Raw genomic sequence first — 14,590 nt, 5'->3', positions numbered from 1 at the left:
CAAAGCATAAATTATTTTTAATTTTGAAATTTTGAATTTCAATATTCTATGTTATAATGATTATATCAATTGCAATAAAATGAGCATTATATTTTTTCAATGCCATTGCTAGAGCTGTGATGACTATACCAGAACCACTACCTATTTCTAAACAAATCACAGGTTTCATCACATGCAGAATGTCTAAATCTTCTTCCAAAGTATCTATTAAAAGATACGAATCCTCAGAAGGATCATAAACTGTCTTGAGTTCTTCATCTGATAAATTAACTACTGGAGTTTCCATAATTTATGGTGAAAATTGTAAGAAATTTCTTTTATAAAACTTGCAAAGTAATTAATGTTAAGTAATAACAATCCGCTGCTTCAGCTCTATTTGACATATCCTATAACAAAGAGAATAGTTATGCATAAAAAATAATACTCTTCGCAACTTTTGTACGCAACTTGTAGTACATGATAGAAGCACAATTTTTTATAACATTCCAATAATTATATATGAAAATTGAAAATGATTTTCAAAATGCTCAAGAATTCTTGTAAAATAGGTAACAATAAGATATATATGTTGCTTGTGTAAGTAAATCGCAATTTTTTATCGTTACAATTCGATGAATAAACATATATTTTGCAATAAATAGTACGTACTGTGAAAGAAATATAAGAATAATAAATATACGTAAATTTGCAAGAAGAAACGCGAAAAATAAATGTTACTATTATTGCATGCGCGCTGAACAGAAAACTTGACGTCACCTTGTGGCGCGAATTCTCTCGTCCAGTTGATCCACCGTAGGTTTCAAGAGACTCATAAGACCTTCCGTTAATGCATCCCGCGTCGGATTTTCGCAAAAGTCATCTATCTTGTCGTCGATAGATGTATTGTCACTTGCTGTGTCCACGTCCATGTTATAGCCACAGTATATACAGTAGCGCAACTCCCTGTCGGCACCTTTGAAGTTTGTGTAGCATAAAATGAAATGCGCATGCGCGAAGTCAGCGAGTATACTAGTACTGCCATCTGTACTTTCCTCTCATTCTCTCCTTTGGTTTTCGTTCTCTTTCTAACACATTATAATATGTAATATAAATTAAATTCAATAAAACTTGAATATATGTACATAAAGAAATTGTAAAAAATATAATACAAAATATATAATGCAAATATATATAAAAAATAGTATATATGACATGATGTGAATATTAATTAACCATTTTATATGTCATATATAACTGATAGCAGAAAAGATATATACTCATAATACTCACATATAATTTATAATATATTTACATATTAATACTTATATATATAATTTTTAATATATTTATATATTAATTGTACATACGTATATTTTATATATATATTCAAAAACTTAAAATTAAAAAAAAAACATTTAGATTGAGACTACAATCACTTAAATTTTATTATATAAAATATATATATTTATGAGCAAAATGAATAAAAAAACAAGAAATATATATTTGTTAATAATATATATTTATTTATAAACAGTTGTATTTCGTTAAAAATATTTATTTCACAAACAGACATAATCTTGAAACTAAACCTTTTCTCTCTCAAATCATCTGACCATACCTCAGCTACTCGGTCCACCTCAGCATGAATCAGAAAGAGAGAATGAGAGAGTAGAAGAAGAGAAACAAGAAAGTGTTTTACATTCAATTAAAATACAAATGTGTGAAATACGTTATAACATATATGTCATATAAACGTTTGATGTTTACATCATATAAACATCAAACGTTTATATGACATATATGTTATAACGTATTTCACATTTGTATTTTAATTGAATGTAAAACACTTTCTTGTTTCTATTCTTCTACTCTCTCATTTTCTCTTTCTGATTCATGCTGAGGTGGATCGAGTAGCTGAGGTATGGTCAGATGATTGATTTGAGAGAGAAAAGGTTTAATTTCAAGATTATTTCTGTTTGTGAAATAAATATTTTTAACGAAATACAACTGTTTATAAATAAATATATATTATTAACAAATATATATTTCTTGTTTTTTTATTCATTTTACTCATAAATATATATATTTTATATAATAAAATTTAAGTGATTGTAGTCTTAATCTAAATGTTTTTTTTTTAATTTTAAGTTTTTGAATATATATATAAAATATACGTATGTACAATTAATATATAAATATATTAAAAATTATATATATAAGTATTAATATGTAAATATATTATAAATTATATGTGAGTATTATGAGTATATATCTTTTCTGCTATCAGTTATATATGACATATAAAATGGTTAATTAATATTCACATCATGTCATATGTACTATTTTTTATATATATTTGCATTATATATTTTGTATTATATTTTTCACAATTTCTTTATGTACATATATTCAAGTTTTATTGAATTTAATTTATATTACATATTATAATGTGTTAGAAAGAGAACGAAAACCAAAGGAGAGAATGAGAGGAAAGTACAGATGGCAGTACTAGTATACTCGCTGACTTCGCGCATGCGCATTCCATTTTATGCTACACAAAATCGGGAGAGTTGCGCTACTGTATATACTGTGTTATAGCTGTAGTGAAGTAGACACTACCGTGTCTCTTGATATATATATATATATATATATATATATATATATATATATATAATTTGAAATAATAATATAGATACAATCTAATCTAAATATATAAATGTTATATGTATATTATTATTTTATATAATTACCTGAAGTGACACACTTAACCTTTTAGAACATATTTATAAGCATCGTTAACGCCACAGAGCGCTACTAACGCTGCGTCGCGTGAATCACTGCTAGCACATTCTTGTGGCAGACGTTGGAAACGTATTTTTGTATATTCTTTGTTACGTTAAGAGGAGTTGACGATGACTATGACGACGTTTCTTAATCGAAATTTTCACATTTCAGACTTTGCATCATGATATCTCCGTTTACAGAGCACGTAGCGCAAAAATAAAAACACTTTTATTATTTAATTTAAACCCAAGCTATCGATTAATTCTACTAAGAACTCGATCCGTTGAGCGGTTATATGAGAAATAAAAATATCGAGTTATACTCTCAATCCGACTCGCGTAATAATACACGGAGTGCATTTTTTTGCTTACGCTGGGACTTAGCAAAGACACTACCGTGTCTCTTGATATATATATATATATATATATATATATATATATTATTTTCAATATATATTTAATTACTCAAAGTTATTTCATTTTATATATCAAATTGTATTAGTACATTTCATTTTTCTAAATATCTTTAATAATTAACAAAGATTTTTTGGTTTATGTATGGATTATTAGTGCATTTTAATTTTATTCAGTATCTTCAATATTTTTTGTTTTATATACTTCAAAATTTATAATTTCTTTATCTCTCTGTTATATGGTACATGTAAATTCCATATGTAAATTCCAATAAAGAGAAATCTCTTTACACGTAATTATATTTCTTACATGTTATAATGTTTATCTTATATTACTTCAATTTACTTTTACTAATGTATAATATCTAATTAACTCTGCTTTGTAAAACAAGATCATTTTTACATCATTTTGATGTCTTAATGATGTCACGAATAGGTGCTCTCGGTGGGCCATTTTGACGTCACTGTGATGCATAAAAAATGATCAAAAAAAGATGTCATCTTGGTATTTTTATGACTAATGTGTTCTACTTGGGCAGTGACGTAATATAGAGGAAAAATCCTATCCAGTCAGTGTTCCTATATAAACATGATTTGGCACGAGTCGCTTTTTTGCAAATTTTGGAATAAATAAATATAAAAGTTTTCTATACTTTCTTTATAAAATATAAAATATAATATATATTATCATTATTTTTCTAATATTTTTAATTTCTTACTCCTGACAGGACTAGCGCACGCGATACCCTTATTATTAGTGAAATATGTCAAATGACATTTTAATACCGTCTTATTCTGTCAATAAAAATGTCATTAAAACATCATTTGATATCACTTTGCTACTGAAAATGTGATATATTACAGTAATATAACTATAATATTTCAATGTTATTTATAAACGTGTAATATGTTAGTAATATTTCTGCAGTATTTTCTTAAAATATGTAATATTTCTGATATATTGCAATTTTTCTGTGATATTTCTGCTATATCACGTGCTATATGGGATATTACTTAATTTTTATTGCAATAAAATTTTTTCAATACTTCACATACCATAACTATTATATGACAAAATACATTAAAATAGCTTTCTTGCAATTTTAACTGCAAACTTATCAAAATTATGATAGAATAATTAAAAAAACACAATTATATTTAACGTAAAAAAACCAATAATAAGTGACTATTTTTATTTTTATGCTCGAAAAAAATTATTTTTTGTTGATTTGTGTAATCGAATCAATATGTATAATTCAATTTTAGAAATTCTTAGATATTCTTGAAATAAAATAATTCTGATTGCCTCTTTATAATATGTATGGAGTGCGCACTGATATGAGCTTAAGCTGGTGTCGAAGAGTTTGGAATTGAAACCAATGGTGGAGCGCGAGCCGCGGCGGCGTGTGCTAGTCACTCAGTTACTCGCCGGCCGTCGGTGTGGAATGATCGTTGTGCCTTATTGGGCCGTTTATATTTTCACATTACTCAGAATCCCTACTCGTGGTAGGGACATTATAAAGCATCATTTCTTATCCGTTTATAGAAAAAAAATGCTGTTTGTGATATCGTTAAAAAAACTGTTTGATACCATGTTCAATTTGTAAAAAAAAATCTGAAGAAAGTTGCTTGTCATAATCTCTTTTATGTCTCTTTTTCTCTCTTTCTCTTTCTTGTGCTTCGAGTTTCGGTGCGATGATCTCTTGCTGGAGTATCGGGAGTTTATGTGAGACATAAGTGAAAAAGTGAGCGAGAGTTCAACGCCAAAAAAATTTCGAAGCAAGCGTACGAAAGTTTGTGTTATGCTATCATATATGAATGTATTTTAGTTTGCAAGTGTTTATTTCCGACGACCATTTACTTGCGTCCTTCTTACATCACATTGGATTAATCAGATTATGCGCATTGAAATATTCGTGTGAAAAATAGAATCGACTATAGAGACGCTGCGAAAAAAAGGTAAGGGTGAGTGATCGAGCATGTGACTCCACGCTCGTACGTCCTCGCTTTTCGTTCGAATAAATGGCACGCACGGTTTCTCTGTGTTGCCGGTTCAATTCATATAATCGCTGTAGCATAATATTGGTATTAATTTGCGCATGATTCACATCTTGCACTCGAATATTAATGCAGAAATATATCCATAAATGTACGCATTTCTTTTCGTCGAAATTGATCACATCTACAATGTGACATGATATTAACGCGTAGCGTTTTCATGTTTTGCAAACTTATCAAAAGATCCTTCATTCTGATAGTGTTTAAACACTAACGAAAAAATTATGTTAATTATTAGAATATCGTTAATTGCGATAAAAAATTAGATATTGTTTCGACATCAATTAAAAGTATAAAAGCAGAAATTGTCATTTTAATAGTAATATAAGTTTTGAAAAATTTAATAATAAAACAGATGATTACACTTTATTTTATAGTATAAATGAAATTGAATTCTAAATTATATACATAATATATATCCTATACGGCACAAAATATTGCAACTACATTACAATAATATTGTAATATGTTGCAATATTACAATATTACAAATTGCAATGCGACATTACGGAAATATTATAGAAATATAAATTAACAAAATGTGTGTCTATTACTAGCAATATGATGTTAAAAAATATTTTGGAAACATTACAAAATTATAACTCTTTAATTCATCTATAAAAATGATATAATAATAATTTTTTATATTTGTGTATATATGCGATGATTTTTAATTCTTTGCAAGTAAAGTCAAATAAATTAATGACAAAGAAATAATATCAGTCAAATAATGTAATTCTAAGCTAAAGATAAGCATTATTTTTTCTGTAATATTTTATATCAATATTACGATATTTTATATTTTATAATATTTTATAATATATTTTTAATACAACTCATGTATAAATGTGATATTAGTGAATTTCCAAAGATAATATATATTTTATTATATATATTTATATATTTATATATTAATTTTATAATATATGTTTATATATTAAAGATAGATAATATTTTATTATATTTTATTTGTATTCTTCTATGCATTTTTATATTTCCTGTGTATTTTTTACATACAGATATATGTGATTTTAAACAAACTTTTATTTAAATCAAGTTTTTTTATATTTTATATATTTTTATATACTTCCGAGATATTCATTCAGAAACAAAAATATTTTATATGTAATATTATTATACTAGATGGTTACAGTATAACACACATTGCATTCTTTCAAATATATTACATTGCAATCTTACTATCATGTTTCATTGCAATATTACAAAAAGTGGATATCTTAATGTTGCCACAATTTTACAACAATAACTCAGCAGAGTTATGTAATCGATTTGCAATCTTGCAATGTTTTAATGAAATTATTCTACAATATGCTTACAATCTTTCAGTGCTATATGGGATATCATAAAACAGTTATGAGATCTGATTCGAATTTTTAAATCTGAATTTAAAAAAAATCTTAGAAAATTAATGTGTGAAATCACTAACTAAAATTTTGAAAATTACATGTGTTGTTAATATACAATCTTTTAAAAGGTTTTACGAAAGAAAAAGGAAGATAATATATCATAGAATTATTATTAGAATTCTTCAAATTATGTATTCTATCACAAATTTGGAATAAATTTATTATTAATAAGATTTAGTAGGTTATTGTCATTTTTGTATATTTTCATAAAATATCTTCATAAAATATTTTTTTAAAAATAAAATTCAATTTTATATTTAATACGCATAGATATTTCTTGACTTTTTTTGGATTTTTAAAAAACTACTCAATTCTAAAATAATTATATAATAATATTTAAAAAAAATATCAAAAATTTTAAATATACGGTCCACATTCAATATTATTAATATAATACCATATGTATATATATATATACATCATTTTATTCCATCCAGTTATATATATATATACTATATAACAACGTATCGACTAGCACGATGCGGCACGGCCGCATATCAGAGCGATGAACAGTGATGTAGGAAAGATTGCAAGAACCGTGCGACACACGTGGAAAGAGCAAAAGGAGCGGCTCAATGATGGCGAGAGGAATGTATACAAGCGTGCATTCCACAGACTCGCATACGCATGATTGAATGGTTCGTGATTTGTTACTAGTTATTTACATCTGCGCATTCTCGCGCACCACTGCGTCATTGAATTCAAATTCGCAAAAGATAAAACATAAAAAACACGATGTTTTAGGGTGCTTTCCATTTAGCGACACAAATCGACACAAGTGTCATTCTATCTTTGTTTGTGTTATTCACTGAAAAAAGATAGAATAATGCTTGTGTCGACTTGTGTCGCTAAATGGAAAGCACCCTTATTTAACTTGATTATTAAAAATATCTGCTATTTTCAATAACATGAAAAAACACACAAAGTAAAAAGTATTTGTTAAAAAAATTGAAATATTATGATATAATATGTATATATCTTACCATATTTTCAGAAATGTTTTATTTGAAAAAATATTTTACAAAATTCAAAAATAAATATATTGTGTAACTTTTTATTTTCAATTATAGCAATATTTTTTTATATAACTTATTGTCAATAAAGATAATTTTGATTAAATTTATCATATTGTGCGTAATTATATATAATTGCTAAAAATTATGCATAGTAATCACAAATAATCAAACTTACTATAACACACGCATACACATATAATTAACATTTTATATACACACACACACACACACACACACACACACACACACACACACACACACAGGGTGTCCCATTTTATTTTCAGTCAAATATCTCGATATTACTTAGAATTAGAAAAAAATGTTTCAGACAAAAGTTGTATGGCTTAAAGGGGGCCATAAGATGGTGTCATTGGTTTGACCTTGAAAAGTCACCTAAAGGTCACGTGAAGATCACCTCCAACTTTTTAAATGGAACACCCTATTTTTTATTACTTATTCTTGTAGCCTATCTCGAGAGCTTTCCAAACACTATAATATAGTACTTCTTCATTGAGTATTTTTCGAGTTATGAGGCTTGAAATAATTTCTTAATTTTACATAAACCATAAAATATCTAGTAAAATATTCATTTTTCGATTATCTTACTTTAATACTTTTATGTATAAAATAATGAGAGGAATCAATTGGTATAAAGAAAAAACATAGTTGTCTTTAAGAAAAAATATGTAATTTGCAATTAACATAATGAAAACTAACTTAATTATAGTGTTTTGGAAAGCTCTCGAGATAAGCTACAAGAATAAGTAATAAAAAATAGGGGTTTCCATTTAAAAAGTTGAGGTAATCTTCACGTGACCTTCAGGTGACTTTTCAAGGTCAAACCAATGACACCGTCTTATGGCCCCCTTTAAGCCATACAACTTTTGTCTGAAACATTTTTTTCTAACTCTAAGTGATATCGAGATATTTGACTGATAAAAATAAAATGGGACACCCTGTATATGTATATATATATATTTGCAATTAACAATTACATTTTTTTTTCGAAACAATTATGTGTTTTCTTTACACCAATTGATTCCTCTCATTATTTTGTACGTAAAAGTATTAAGGTCAGATAGTCGAAAAATGATTATTTTACAAGATATTTTACGGTTTATGTAAAATTAAGAAATTATTTCAAGCCTTATAACTCGGAAAGTACTTAATGAAAACTAACTTAATTATAGTGTTTTGGAAAGCTCTCGAGATGAGCTACAAGAATATGCAAAAGCATATAGAGTGTTCCATTTAAAAAGTTGAAGGTGACCTTTACGTGACCTTCAAATAACTCTTCAAGGTCAAACCAATGATACCATGTTATGTCCCCCTCGAAGCCATACAACTTTCGTCTAAAACACTTTCTAGTAAAACTCTTCCTTATCGAAATATTCGACTGTGTCCAGACTTTTTTAACACCCAGTATATATATATATATATATATATATATATATATATATATATATATACAGGGTGACCCATTTTAACTTAGGCAGCCAAATAACTCGAAAAATAAGCAAGATAGAGAAAAATGTTTTAGACAAAAGTTGTATGGTTTCGAGGGGGCCATAAGATGGTATCATTGGTTTGACCTTGAAGAGTCATTTGAAGGTCACGTGAAGGTCACTTCAATTTTTTTAAATGGAATACCCTATATATTTTTGTACATTCTTGTAGCTTATTTCGAGAGCTTTCCAAAACACTATAATTAAGTACCTTTCCGTTAAGTACTTTTTGAGTTATGATGCTTGAAATAATTTCTTAATTTTACATAAACCGTAAAATATCTTGTAAAATATTCATTTTTCGATTATCTTACCTTAATACTTTTATGTACAAAATAATGAGAGGAATCAATTGGTGTAAAGAAAACACATAGTTGTTTTTAAGAAAAAATATGGAATTGTTAATTGCAAATTACATATTTTTTCTTCGAAACAACTATGTGTTTTCTTTACACCAATTGATTCCTCTCATTATTTTGTACATAAAACTATTAAGGTAAGGTAATCGAAAAATGAATATTTTACAAGATATTTTACGGTTTATGTAAAATTAAGAAATTATTTCAAGCCTCATAACTCAAAAAGTACTTAATGAAAATGTACTTAATTATAGTGTTTTGGAAAGCTCTCGAGATGAGCTACAAGAATGTACAAAAATATATAGGATGTTCCATTTAAAAAAATTGAAGTGACCTTCACGTGACCTTCAAATGACTCTTCAAGGTCAAACCAATGATACCATCTTATGGCCCCCTCGAAACCATACAACTTTTGTCTAAAACATTTTTCTCTATCTTGCTTATTTTTCGAGTTATTTGGCTGCCTAAGTTAAAATGGGTCACCCTGTATATATATATATGCAATATATATATGTAAGTATGTATACATATATATATGTAAGTATGTATACAGGATGCAAAAAAAGTTGAAACCCCTGAATAAACTCCAAAAATATGCAAGATATAAAAAAATGTTAAATACAAAGGTTGTAGAGTTTTAAGTGACGCATTACATAGTAATACCAGTCTGACCTTGAGCAACATCGTCAAAGTTACGTGAAAGTCATTCTGAATTTTTTAAATGGAAATACCCATTTTTCATTGTATGGTATTACTATACAATGCCACCTAATGTCACTTAAAATCCTACAACTTTAATATTTAACATTTTTTTCTATCTTGTATATTTTTAAAGTTATCAGGAGTTCCGACCTTTTTTTGCACCCTATATATAGAGATAATTATCGTGACGAAAGGAATAAAGCAGTATCGCGCAATAAATGAATTGAAGTCAATAAAATTTGTATATGTAAAAATATTATACAGGGTGTCCGATTTGTGAGGGACCAAACGAAAAATGATGATAGATTGGGTCAAACTAAGAAGAAAAGTCCTCTACCATTTTACAAAATTCGCAATAATTATTAAGTAATAAGCAAAAATGTCACATAAATGTTAATTTTTTAGATGGAACCCCTATTTTTTATTACGTATTCTTATAGCTTATCTCGAGAGATTTCCAAAACACTATAATAAAGTATTGCTTCATTGAGTACTTTTCGAGTTATGAGGCTTGAAATAATTTCTTAATTTTACATAAACCATAAAATATCTAGTAAAATATTCATTTTTCGATTATCTTACCTTAATACTTTTATATGCAAAATAATGAGAGGAATCAATTGGTGTAAAAAAAAAATATAGTTGTTTTTAAGAAAAAATATGTAATTGTTAATTGCAAATTACATATTTTTTTTAAAAAACAACTATGTTTTTTCTTTACACCAATTGATTCCTCTCATTGTTTTGTATATAAAAGTATTAAGGTAAGATAATCGAAAAATGAATATTTTACTAGATATTTTATGGTTTATGTAAAATTAAGAAATTATTTCAAGCCTCATAACTCGAAAAGTACTCAATGAAGAAATACTTTATTATAGTGTTTTGGAAATCTCTCGAGATAAATTATAAGAATACGTAATAAAAAATAAGGGGTTCCATTTAAAAAATTAACATTCATGTGACATTTTTGCTTATTACTTAATAATTGTTGCGAATTTTGCAAAATGGTAGGTGGACTTTTCTTCTTAGTTTGACCCAATCTATCATCACTTTTCGTTTGGTCCCTCACGAATCGGACATCCTGTATATACATATATATATATATATATATATATATATATATATATATATATATAATTAAATTATATTATTAAAATGTTAATATTTGTAATGTTTTATGTTTATTTGTTTTATTTGTTTAAGTACTATACATCGATAATAATTTATTAAAAATTGGAAATTAGTAAAGCATTGAAGTTTAAAAACATTATAATATCAGCTAAACATATTAACATATTAATAATATCAACTAAAGAAACAAAATAAATTTAGTTTTCTTTTTATTTTATATAACAGATAATGTAATATTTAATATGTAATAGATAATATAGCAAACATAAAAATTTAATACGTTATTTATGAAATTATATTAAAACTAATATGTAAAATTTTTATATAAATATAATATAAAACAATAATTAAATACTTCTTTTAAAGCATTTTGTTTGATTTTTTTGGATTTCTGTACTTCTTTGTCAATTATGAAAGGATTTATGCTATTTAAAGATATCGGTTCATACATTACAAATCTTTTATTACATATAATTTACATTATAATTTTATTACATTGTTTTATTACATTATAAATCTTATATTTATTTCTTGAATATCATCTTTCTTTGACCATGTAAATTCATTTAAATTGGTACATAAAAGTTTAACTCCACATGTATGTTATTCTACATGTAATACTCTTCCTATGTACTATTCTATATCATACGTTATCTACGTATTATTCTATATCATAATAGATATAGTAATATTTTTCACATTTTATCAATTATTTTTTATTTGATTTTCTTATTTGTATTTGTAATGTTTATAGCAACAATTATTTTCATACCACGAATGCAATATAATCTGTCACTAAACAGTCTATTTTTATTTTAATATGGTCAACAAAGTGAAGATTTTCTCACATATTTTTTCCATTAATATTTACATCTCAACTTAAACTTTTATTATTTTTTGTATAATTCGTTGTATAATCTCTTAAATATAATTTTTTTTAAATTTAAGTACACAAACACCTTTTAAATAAAAATATCATTTTGTAAATATGTATATATATTTTTCAGATCTTCCTCGAAATTTTCACCAGCAGATCTAATATCTTTATTATTTTGTCTTATATCTTTATTATTTTGTCTTTCTACAATATCATTATCATTTTTCTTTCTTTCTTACTTTCCTTTTTTTTACTTTCTTCATCATTTAAATGTCGAATATTAATTCTTTTAAACTGTTCTTTTGTTTTCACTTTATTCACATTTACTTTTAATTTTATTGTAATATTTAGTGTATTGTTTTTTAGCATATTAAATTTTAAAATTAGGATTTCATTAAAAGAAATTCCTAAGCGATTATATTTTCTTTTCGTGGAAATTGAAATGTATCTCCTTAAAATAAAAATATATATTGCTAAAGTAAATTAAATTTTGGTAATTATTTATGATTATTGATTTATTTAAAATTGATATTATAAAAGTTAAATTTACTTAAGGATACTTGATATTATATATCTTGAAAACAAGTTAGGAGAACATTTTAAGATCGAATAGTAATAGCAACTAATTATGTTAATGTACTTTACTCTTATAGGCAAGCTAGCACCGCCACTCGTTTAGATTGATTTTTTAAATTAAATTACAAATAATAAATTCGAAAATGGTTTATTTTCGGAATGTTTAACGGAAACAATTATATAACGGATTAATAGTGTTAATTACCCAAGAAGCACAAGTACATCCTACGTACGTACAACGGACATCTATGTCGGTCATTGTGTACATCCATCGGACGTCCATATTACCTGCAGCAGACGTACAAAGGACGTTCACTGTACATCCGTTTGCAACTGCTCTGGACGTCCATAAGACGTCCTTTAATGGACGAATTATGGATCTTAAATGGACGAATTTTGGATATTGAATGAATATGTGGGAAAATGGTTTATATATAATTGTGTAGACATAATTATGTGTGGATTTTGGACTTGATCTAATCATATATATATATATATGATTAGATCAAGTCCAAAATCCATACATAATTATGTCTACACAATTATATATAAACCATTTTCCCACATATTCATTCAATATCCAAAATTATATATATATATATATATATATATATATATATATATATATATATATATATAGGGTGTATCGTAACATGTGGGACCCACTTCAGGGATGGATAGGGGGCACACCAACAATGAAAAAAGTTCATATTAACATATATATTTGATACATATTTGATTATATACATGTTATTATATACATATATGATTATAACATATATATTGATACATATATAAATTGAAGGTGACCTTCCCGTGACCTTCAAGTGACTTTTCAAGGTCAAACCAATGACACCATCTTATAGCCCCCTTCAAGCCATACAACTTTTGTTTGAAACATTTTTTTCTAATTCTAAGTAATATCGAAATATTTGACTGACAAAAATAAAATGGGACACCCTGTATATACAGGGTGAGCCATTTTAATTAACGCACGCAATTATTTCGGAAACAAAGCATTTTAGAGAAAAATGTTTCAGACAAAAGTTTTATGGTTTCGAGGGAGCCATAAGATGGTATCATTGGTTTGACACTGAAGAGTCATTTGAAGGTCACGTGAAGGTCACTTCAATTTTTTTAAATGGAACACCCTATATATTTTTGCACACTCTTGTAGCTTATCTCGAGAGCTTTCCAAAACACTATAATTAAGTACCTTTTCATTAAGTACTTTTTGAGTTATGAGGCTTGAAATAATTTCTTAATTTTACATAAACCGTAAAATATCTTGTAAAATATTCATTTTTCGATTATCTTACCTTAATACTTTTACGTACAAAATAATGAGAGGAATCAATTGGTCTAAAGAAAACACATAGTTGTTTTGAAGAAAAAATATGTAATTTGCAATTAACAATTCCATATTTTTTCTTAAAAACAACTATGTGTTTTCTTTACACCAATTGATTCCTCTCATTATTTTGTACGTAAAAGTATTAAGGTAAGATAATCGAAAAATGAATATTTTACAAGATATTTTACGGTTTATGTAAAATTAAGAAATTATTTCAAGCCTCATAACTCAAAAAGTACTTAACGAAAAGGTACTTAATTATAGTGTTTTGGAAAGCTCTCGAGATAAGCTACAAGAGTATGTAAAAATATATAGGGTGTTCCATTTAAAAAAATTGAAGTGACCTTCACGTGACCTTCAAATGAGTCTTCAGTGTCAAACCAATGATACCATCTTATGGCCCCCTC

At 26.3% G+C, this 14,590-nt stretch overlaps 1 protein-coding gene and 1 long non-coding RNA gene across 4 annotated transcripts in view; one reads left to right on the top strand and one right to left on the bottom strand.

The window, feature by feature from the left end:
* Window positions 1–4,614: 4,614 nt before the first annotated feature.
* LOC145973431 (protein expanded) overlaps window positions 4,615–14,590 on the top strand; it is a 530,479-nt gene continuing 520,503 nt past the window's right edge. Inside the window, exons 1-2 of one of the 3 annotated variants that reach the window (XM_083102792.1) lie at window positions 4,615–4,920; window positions 5,005–5,134. The gene's annotated coding sequence lies outside the window, so the exon portion shown is untranslated. Of the gene's footprint in view, window positions 5,135–7,135; window positions 7,299–14,590 lie in introns of all 3 variants that reach the window. The other 2 variants (XM_083102791.1, XM_083102793.1) reach the window with 2 other exon arrangements.
* LOC145973439 (uncharacterized) overlaps window positions 12,673–14,590 on the bottom strand; it is a 52,104-nt gene continuing 50,186 nt past the window's right edge. Inside the window, exons 2-3 of the long non-coding RNA XR_014439475.1 lie at window positions 13,035–13,117; window positions 12,673–12,704 (exon numbers count right to left, since the gene is read on the bottom strand). This is a non-coding gene — a long non-coding RNA (uncharacterized LOC145973439). The remainder of the gene's footprint in view (window positions 12,705–13,034; window positions 13,118–14,590) is intronic.

Source organism: Camponotus vicinus, unplaced genomic scaffold (assembly GCF_025532165.1).
Source record: "Camponotus vicinus isolate PSW18456_S1 unplaced genomic scaffold, iyCamVici1.0 SCAF_6, whole genome shotgun sequence".
In the NCBI taxonomy this organism is placed as follows: domain Eukaryota; kingdom Metazoa; phylum Arthropoda; class Insecta; order Hymenoptera; family Formicidae; genus Camponotus; species Camponotus vicinus.
This window is presented reverse-complemented; position numbering and strand designations above follow the sequence as displayed.